The following is an 8,879-nucleotide window of genomic DNA, read 5'->3' on the forward strand; positions in this document are numbered from 1 at the left end:
TAGTAATTAGTAGTCTGTTTCCTTCTGTGTCACTGGGGACACAGAATTAATTTCATCTTGGAAGAATTGTGGCCACTCATATCCCAATTTTAGAGGACTGTCCCAGACCCTCCTCACAACAAAAGTGGGTATATAATAAATATATAAATGTTGTGGAGTGACTATGGGAGAAGCAACTACATATAATTTGCAGAGAACCAGAAAAGAAAAAAGTCTGCATTTTGCAGACCTTTGCAACCTGGAAACAGAAACAGTGGCACACCCCCCTGAAGTAGTGCCAAAGGGAAATCTAAGCATGGTGTATGCCATGCTAGATAGCTTATAGCTTGCAGGTAGATGGCTTATCTAGCCTTTACACACCTGTTTCCCATCTTTACATATTTCATGAGTGTCTCTAGAATGTAAGATCTGCTTGCAGCACCATCTTCTAATAATTTTTGCATGGTTTGTCATTTCCAAAGCACCTGTTTTGTTTTGTTTTGTTTTTTTAAATCAGCTGCATGTATGCATATAATCCACTCAGCTCTCTGTTCCTGAGATGTTTAGCTTAATCATCCAGTATTAGACTGTGAAGGAGTCAGCATCTTATCACCTCCCCAGGCTTGCCCCCCTACCTTAATGGCATTCTCGCCTCATTAACAGAGGCAATGTAAAGTAGTGAGGTCATTAGTTTGATCTGAACTCCTTGGATGTATAACAGGAGCCAGGAACTGCAGGGCATCAAGGAGGCAGCCGGATGAGGCAGTCAGCAGTGTGCAAACAGTGTAACAGTGAGATTTTACAAGTGTGATATCTGCCACAGTGATAGTCTGTGGCAGCACCAGGTCTGCAGGCTCCTGAATAGCCTGGGGAGTTCAGGTAAAATGTCTGGGAAAGGGAATTTAAATTGAGACAGAGAACAAACTGTGGTCATGTTAGTATTGTAAAGGATGGCCCCTGTAAAGAGAGCAGCTCTCCTGACCTACAGGGGAGAAAGGAATCTCCAGACTCCATCCCCTACAGTAGGCCTCCCTGCGTTTTGACCCAAACAAGGAGCATGAGAGACAATCTTCTTGAGGTATGAATTCTTTCTATCATCCTTATTCTTTAGAATTCTAGGTAACATTATATTCTTATTGTCAATGACCTTAACTTTTAGGTCATTTGTGTCTAACAGATGCTTGGATTGATTTTATACCCACATTTTAATTGGTCAACCAGTGGAAGAAGAAAGCTAGAGAGCTCCAAAGGACAGCAGAAGAAAAGTCTTACATGCTCCCAAAGTGGGAGGATTCCAAGTAGACAGGGCTATTGGGCATGTCACACATCTCTGCAGGGAGTTCACTGTGAGATGCTAATTACTGGCTTGGGTGTGTTCTAACAGAGCAGGATTAGTAGATGTCCTTCTCCTGGTTTGCCTGGTAGGAAGAGTATATGCTGTATAGTGATCTAATTGCTCAACTTCAAATCTGGCTTCCACCTTCGTCTCTTATAATTTGGGTTCCACAGTCATCATAAATGCCTACTTCAAAGGGGATGACACGGTTAAGTGAGTCTGTATTCACAAAGCACTTAGAAACTGTGCCTGGCATGCATAAAGTACCCAATAAAGTTAATAAAGTCACATAAGTCTCTAATACTCGGTAATTGTCTTGGACCAGGTTGTTTTTAAAGTATGGATATTTTAAAAACGTTCTAGGATTTTTCAGTTCTTTTCAGCCCATCCGTGGTGGCTGGAGAGATGACAGCTCAGTGTGTAAGCTGCCTCTTGTGCAAGAATGAGGGTCTGGGTTTGTAACCATAAATAAAAAAGAAAGGTGAAGTGGGTACCTCAAGGTGGGCCCTGCCAAGGTATAGCACTAAGCGAACACACCACGTACAACTGAGTTAGTGCAAGAGGTTGATTGGGGGAGGGGGAGAGTGAAAGAGTGAAAGGCCGTGTTGGAGTGGTGACATGAGAGAGGCAGACAGACAGACGGACAGACAGACAGACAAGAAACAAGAAAAAGAAGAGAGGCAAGGGAGGAGCAAGAGACAAGAGAGTAAAGAAGAGGTAAAGAGGAGACAAGAGATCAAGCTGTGCTCTGGCGGGCACTTTTAAGGGGTGCACATGTCGCATAACTGAGGATGGCAAGGCACCTGGGGACCGGTGATGACGTAACTGCTTTGGCAGCAGAGGCGGGCTGTTGCTGCATCAGAAACTGACAGGGTTCAGATCTCCAGGCCCCATGTAGGAGTCAAGTGAGGCGGTACGCATCTGAACCCCAGCGCTAAGGGGGCAGACACCCAAATCTTGGGGGCTTGTTGGTCTGTCATGCTAGCACAAACTATAAGTCCTAGGTGCAGTTAGAGACCCTGTCTCAAAAACTCAAGTGGAGCGTGATAAAGACACCTGATCCTACTTCTGGCCTCCATGCATGAATGGGTAGGGGAGTTCCTCACGTAATACACACACACACACACACACACACACACACACACACACACACTCCCTTTCTTTTTCCCCATTACTTACAGGATGATAAAATAGATTCCTCTGCCTAGTATGTCACATAGTGGTTGTAATGATCTAGTTCCAGTCTACCAATGCTTTTCAAGCCTTCAAAATTACTTTTCCCTTCGCCTACTGTATTATCGGCACCTTTGAAAGCAGGACTCCCACTCTAGCTGTCCCTAGATGTTCTGCCTGAGTACTAGACCTCTGTAACGCCTTCATGGGAAGCTTTCTTGTCTCTCGTCCTCTGTCCTGAGAGGACCCCTTGCTCTGATGTACTATCACTGTGTCCTCTTGGTGGCAACAATGTCGTGGCTAGTTGCACACTCCATGCCCATGCCGCTCTTCAGAGAGTCAGACCTACAGTGTGCTCAGCCGAGGTGAATACATGCACCAACAAAGCCACCGAGCCCAGGCCGGGGTTTTACAAAAGAAGAAACAGAGATGAAGCGGATGGCAAGGAGTTACAAAGTAACCAGAGACTCTGACTCCGATCCTAGGGCCTGACTCCCAGAGGTGGGTTCCGAACATCCTTGAGCATCCTGAAGCCACAGGGGCTCCTTCTGCTTTGGTGACTGGGAAGTGGAAGCCATGAAGCTTCGAGGCTTTGAATGCGTATGTAAATATAGCTTGTGATGGCCTCAGAGCCACTATACGCAATAGCGTTCTGTCTTCTCTGTGCGTTGTTTTAAGGATCGTGTTAAAAGCAGCCATTTCTGGAAAGTGGAATTGTAGCTGCTCCTCATTTTCATCTTTTTGTTTACCTCTTTCTTCTAGCTTTTCCAGACAGGTATTCATTTTATAACTGACTCGAGAGAAAGGGCATTAAATGTCTACCTTGTACAGCATAAATTTAATTAATTTCATTCTAAGGGCGGCTTAGGAAGACAGAAAGTCTTCTCCATCTTCATCACTCTCCACTCTGGCTCTGATTCTCTTGTGTCTCAGTGGCCTGTGCCACCGGGAACTACTTTCCTGATCAGTCAAGACAGAACTGCTGTTAATCATGTATATCTTTACGGAGAAGGGAAAACTTCCCATGAGAATATTCTTTTAGAAAAAATGGCCATGCTCTATATTAGCATTTTAGCAAGACTCCGTCTAGCCAGGATTCTACCTAGGGCACTTGCAGTATCTCATGACTTGATTTTCTTCTCTGCTGTGGTGCAATAACCTCCCTCTGAATTCGTTTCACAATCTGGAATCATTATCCCAGCTCAGCAAGAACTAATCTCTCATAGTGATTGTCTGAATCGCTGCCAGCTCAGCCACGTTCGGTACATCATTTACCACAGAGGAGAGTTTTTTAAGAAGTCAGAACAATTATGCAGGAAACTCACAACCAGGGTATGCCCTCAAATGTGCTTCGGAGCTGTCCCGACCGGGCAGCCTAAGTTTCTCTGCAAATGAACAGACAGAATTGCTGGCCTGTAGATCAGAGTCCCCATCCCACTTCATCATTGTTTTTTGTTTTTTTTGTTTTTTGGTTTTTTTTTTTTGCTTTTAATTCTATGGAGTTTATTGCAAATGAAAATATTTCCAGATGACCTAAATCCTTCATAGCAGGTCCAAAACAAATGTATGGGAAAGCTGGTTTATTCATTTAGTTTTGTTTTTTGAGACAGATCTTTGCTATGTCTGAGGCTGGCTTTGAGTTCATGGCGATCCTTCTGCCCAAGCCTCCCAAGTGCTAGGATTACAGATATGCACCCCATGCCCAGCTTGGAAAAGCATTTTTAAAATTCTTTGATAGTTTCATACATGTATATGGAGTATTTTGGTCATTTTCACACACACACACACTTACACATGCTCCATTAATCTCTCTCATCCTCCCCCATTTCCACTGAACCCTGTAAGTCCTAACAAGCCTCCCTCCCATTTTTATGTCTCTTTTGTTTGGTTGGTTGGGTTTTGTGTGTGTGTGTGACCCATGGAATTTAATTAAGACTGCTTACATAGCAGGGTTGGGTGCTTGTATTTACAGCATGGGAAACTTAACAGTGGCTACACCACCAAAGAAAATGATTGCGTCTCCCATAGCAAGCATTCCTGGTTCACTGTTCTCTGCCTCCATCAGCCTGAAAAAGTCTGTTCCCTTTTGCTGGAAGAATTCCTATTTTCAGAATAATCTCTATCATTTATTGCTTTGCAGAAAAATCACATCTTTAATTTCTATGGCGACAAGGAAGAAAGGCAGTTTAGCAGATACTTATGAAATTTCAGAGCACAGTTAGGGAGAGTGTCCTATGACTTAGTTATGATTCCATCCCTGCCCCTCAGGATGTGCATTAGTAGGTAAATTATAATAACTATTCCATTACTTTCATTCTGGTGATTGTTTGTTCATGCTTGAGCACAAGAGAGAAGCCTTGATTTAAAATCTAAGTCCAATTGATATGTTTTTATGCCACCGACATTTTTAAAAGTAAATTGAGTAGAAAATTGAGTTCTGGCGTTTGAGGCAGAGTCCTCTAATGTATCTGGCCTGCCTTTAATCATTTATGAGTTCTCACTGCAAGATGCTGTTATAGATTAGGTACCATGGAGATCTAAGGAGCTATATTTATTTGATCCTAATTAATACTTGGCCTTAGATAGATAATCACATTTCTTTCCAATTTTCTAACGTTAAGCAATTAAATAGACAGCAGCTGTTGGCTAGATGAGTATTAAACTTTGCCAAATATATATATATATATATATATATATATATATATATATATATATATATATATTTGGAATATATTATAAGAAGCATTAAAATCTATAATGCTAGTATTATATATGTTATCACTGGGTGGTTTATTGGCGGTTTAATAGTGCTAAAATTGTGCTGAAGTATTGCACACAATTGTACAATGAACATTTGTGCATAGCCAGTGGACACACCAAGTAAGAACTTGGGGACTGTCTTAGGAAAGTGTTTTGTGTGTATGTGACATCCATGGCCTTCAGTGTAAAGTATAGGTTTCCTGAAGCTTTTGTTTTCTTCACTGGAGTAGTCCTAAACCTTCAGAGCTTGTTCCTTCTCTTCAAAATGAAGTTTTCCCCTAAAGCAATTACAATAGTAAAGGATGAAGGGAAGATTAAATATAGATATTGTATATTCTAAATCAGGTTTCTAAATTTCAGAATTTATCAGAATTACCTGAAGGGATTACTGAAAAGAAAAGATTGCTGGGCCTGATTTCCATAGTTTCTCATTCAGTAAGTTGAGATAGAGGTCACAACTTTAATATCTAACAAATTCTCAGGTCACCGGATGCTGCTGATAGGAGAAACCTCATCTTTCAGTGTCTAAAAACTGGATCTGTCCTAGCTTATTTTGTTTTGATTTGCAAAGTGAAGAAATGATAGAGCCAAAGAGAGAAAGGGTATTCACGGTTTCTGTACAACTGAAGGTGCTTTAGCTCTGTGGATAAGGCGAATCGGCATAAAAGACAATATGATTGCTTCTGTGCAATATGTAGGAATCTTCTAATGTTCACACCTGTTATCCGTGTCAGTAAGAGAGAAACACGTGGTACTGCAACTTGCCATATTTTCCCAATATTTTCCGGATGGAGCCTCTTACCCGGAGAAGTTCCAAGCCTACTTGCACGTTTTAGACATCCCTCACTAGTGAGTCTGCTGTGAGCCCTCTTGACGCTCATTCCCTCTGGCTTATTTATGCCCAGTGGTTTCAAAGGAAATCTCCTCTTAAAGAAGAGTCCTTGGGGCTGGAGAGATGGCTCAGCAGTTGAGAGTACTTGCTGCTCTTGTAGAGGACTCAAGTTCAGCTCCCAGCACTGACATCTGGTGGTTCACAACTGCCTGTAACTCTAGCTTCAGTGCTTCTGACGCCCTTTTCTGTCCTTTTCAGCGCCCAAACCCATGCGGACAGACACATATTGCAGAAGTATGAACTAAAATAGATATTTGAAAAGATTCCTTCAAGAAAATTGGTTCTACGTCCAGCAGCAAATATCAACAGTCAGTAGCTTCTCAGCTAAGGGTGGGGTCTTGTCAGCCCTTCCACCTCTGCTGAAATGCCGGCTCGCTTGATCTTGTGCCAGCAACAATAGTTTGTGAGTTCCTGTCATGTCCACAAGACGCCATTTTGCTCCAGTCCTCCCCAGCCTCTGGCTCTTACAATCTTTCCCCTCTATTCAGAGATGATCCCCAGCCTCGGGGAGAGCGGGTGGGGTACCTATGTCGCACTTGTGGCTCAGCACTCTACAGGCACTTGTTCTCTGCACTTTAGTTTTGAGCCACTGTCCACCGCAGAAAGGAACTTTTCCGATGATGTCTGAGAGCTGCACTGGTCTATGGACATAGAGAAACTAATTCAGAACACAGTTTTAAACTATGCTGGCCCTGGTAGGTCAGCCAGGCTCCTTTGGATGGCCCCACACCTGTGAGTATATGGGCAGCGCAAATTGGGCTCAGCGGGTCATTAAAAATAATCTGACAACTTGGGAGGGCATGTGGGGGTACAAGGTGGATCTGGGAGGGGTTCAGGGAAGAAGTGGGGATGAATATGAATAAATACATTATATTTGTTAAGAAGTTATCAAAGAATGAATAAAATATTACATATTGTTTTACAAAGATTTTTAAAACGTCATTTATTTGACTTCAAGAGATCCTGTGTCCTGTTTGAGTCAAGATTGTATTTTCTGGCTGGGGAGATCATAAGTGAAGCATTTGCTGTGTGAGCATGAGGACCTGAGTGTGAACCCCAGAACCTATACAAAGATGGACACAATCCCAGGTGCATCTGTTATCACAGTGCTTCTGTGTCATGTTCAGAGGAGGAGACAAGAGCATCCCCTGTTAGCACCCAGGTCATCTAGCTAGCATGTGCAGAAGAGAACAAGAGAATCTGTCTGAAGCAGAGTAGAAATTAAGAACCGATTCCTGAGGTTGCCCTCTGACCCCCACATGCTACATGCTAGAGAGAGAGAGAGAGAGAGAGAGAGAGAGAGAGAGAGAGAGAGAGAGAGAGAGAGAGAGATATCGATCCATTCCTGTGGAACTTTTTTAGTTTCTAAATCCTAGTAGTATGTCTCCTACATTATAGTTGATTAATAATGACCTCCCAACAGTTTGTTTTGTGGGCAGTGCAATGTAACACTCCCAGAGTATTGCTTGACTGTTGTTTTGTGTAGGTGGTTATTCAGTCTTCCCTGCATTAGCAGCTTGGAGTTGGGTAAATCAGTTCATCATCACTTTTCAAGTCCCTGCTGTCAGGAACACTGGTTTACTGCTACACAAGCCAATCACATTTTCCATCACTGGCTTGAATTTTTCTCGGATTTTAGTCTCCAGGCCTTTGGGATATATTTGAAAATTTGTAATAATTGTCCATGAAAAAGCTATGTCTCTTCCCAACACTTTAGCAGAGAACTTTTTAGAATGTGTTTGTGAGGTTGGTTTGATTTTGTTGGTTTGGTTTTGGACACAACATTTTACCATACAGCCCATGTTGGTCTGCAACCCACTATGGTACCCAGCTTCGAATGTATGCAATCCTTCTGCATCAGCCCACAACTTCTCAAGTGTTGGGGTTACAGGCAAGAGCCACCACACCCAGCATGACTGTCTTGCAATGGATATTAGAGCCTCAATTTGATGCATAATAATTTTATTCATTTATTCACCCAATACATCTTAATTGAGCATGTCTATCTGCCAGCACAGACAAATAACAACACAAAGGAAAGAAAGAAAGATACTAAGTGTCCCTTATTCTTGAGCTTGAATTCTAAAATACCTATAGGGAAAGAAATGACTCATGGTGACTGTCTACCATTCTTGAATGTCAAGGAAAGTCATTTTGGATAATTATCCTCTGGAGATTTTCCAAAATTATAGGGATTAAAGCCATTGCTCACAGTAAATAAACAACTTGAACAACTGCAGATTTCTAAGACCAAACCAGTTTGTTTTAATTAAAACGTAATTATATATTTTCAAAGTTGAAAGTATTGTAATACTTCCCCACCCTTACCCAATTAGCTTGAAATCAATTTTTTCACTGACTTAAGGAGATTCATTGTGTACCACCAGGGAATTTAAAAACCTCTACCATGCTGTACCTAGTAATGACCTGCTCCATGTAGGAGCTCCTCGGAAACCATGGGAGTCAACCTAGTTCTCATTATTCTTTGCAGCCCGTCATACTTCCTCATTTGCATTCTGAACTTCCTCCCTCCCACACCCTGGAGGCAGCATGGCAGGCACAGCATCTCAATCTATGACCAGTGCATGGAGTAGTTATCTGTTCCTTGTAAGCCATGCCGTAGCCCTTGTAGCTTAAAAGCTGCTGAATCTCCTCCACCCTTGAAAGCATACTAGACTTATTAGCAGGATAATTTTCTTAAAGGTTTATAAGAGGCAGCTTGTCAATTTGGCCAACTTA

The sequence above is a fragment of the Peromyscus eremicus genome, chromosome 3 (assembly GCF_949786415.1).
Source record: "Peromyscus eremicus chromosome 3, PerEre_H2_v1, whole genome shotgun sequence".
NCBI lineage: Eukaryota > Metazoa > Chordata > Mammalia > Rodentia > Cricetidae > Peromyscus > Peromyscus eremicus.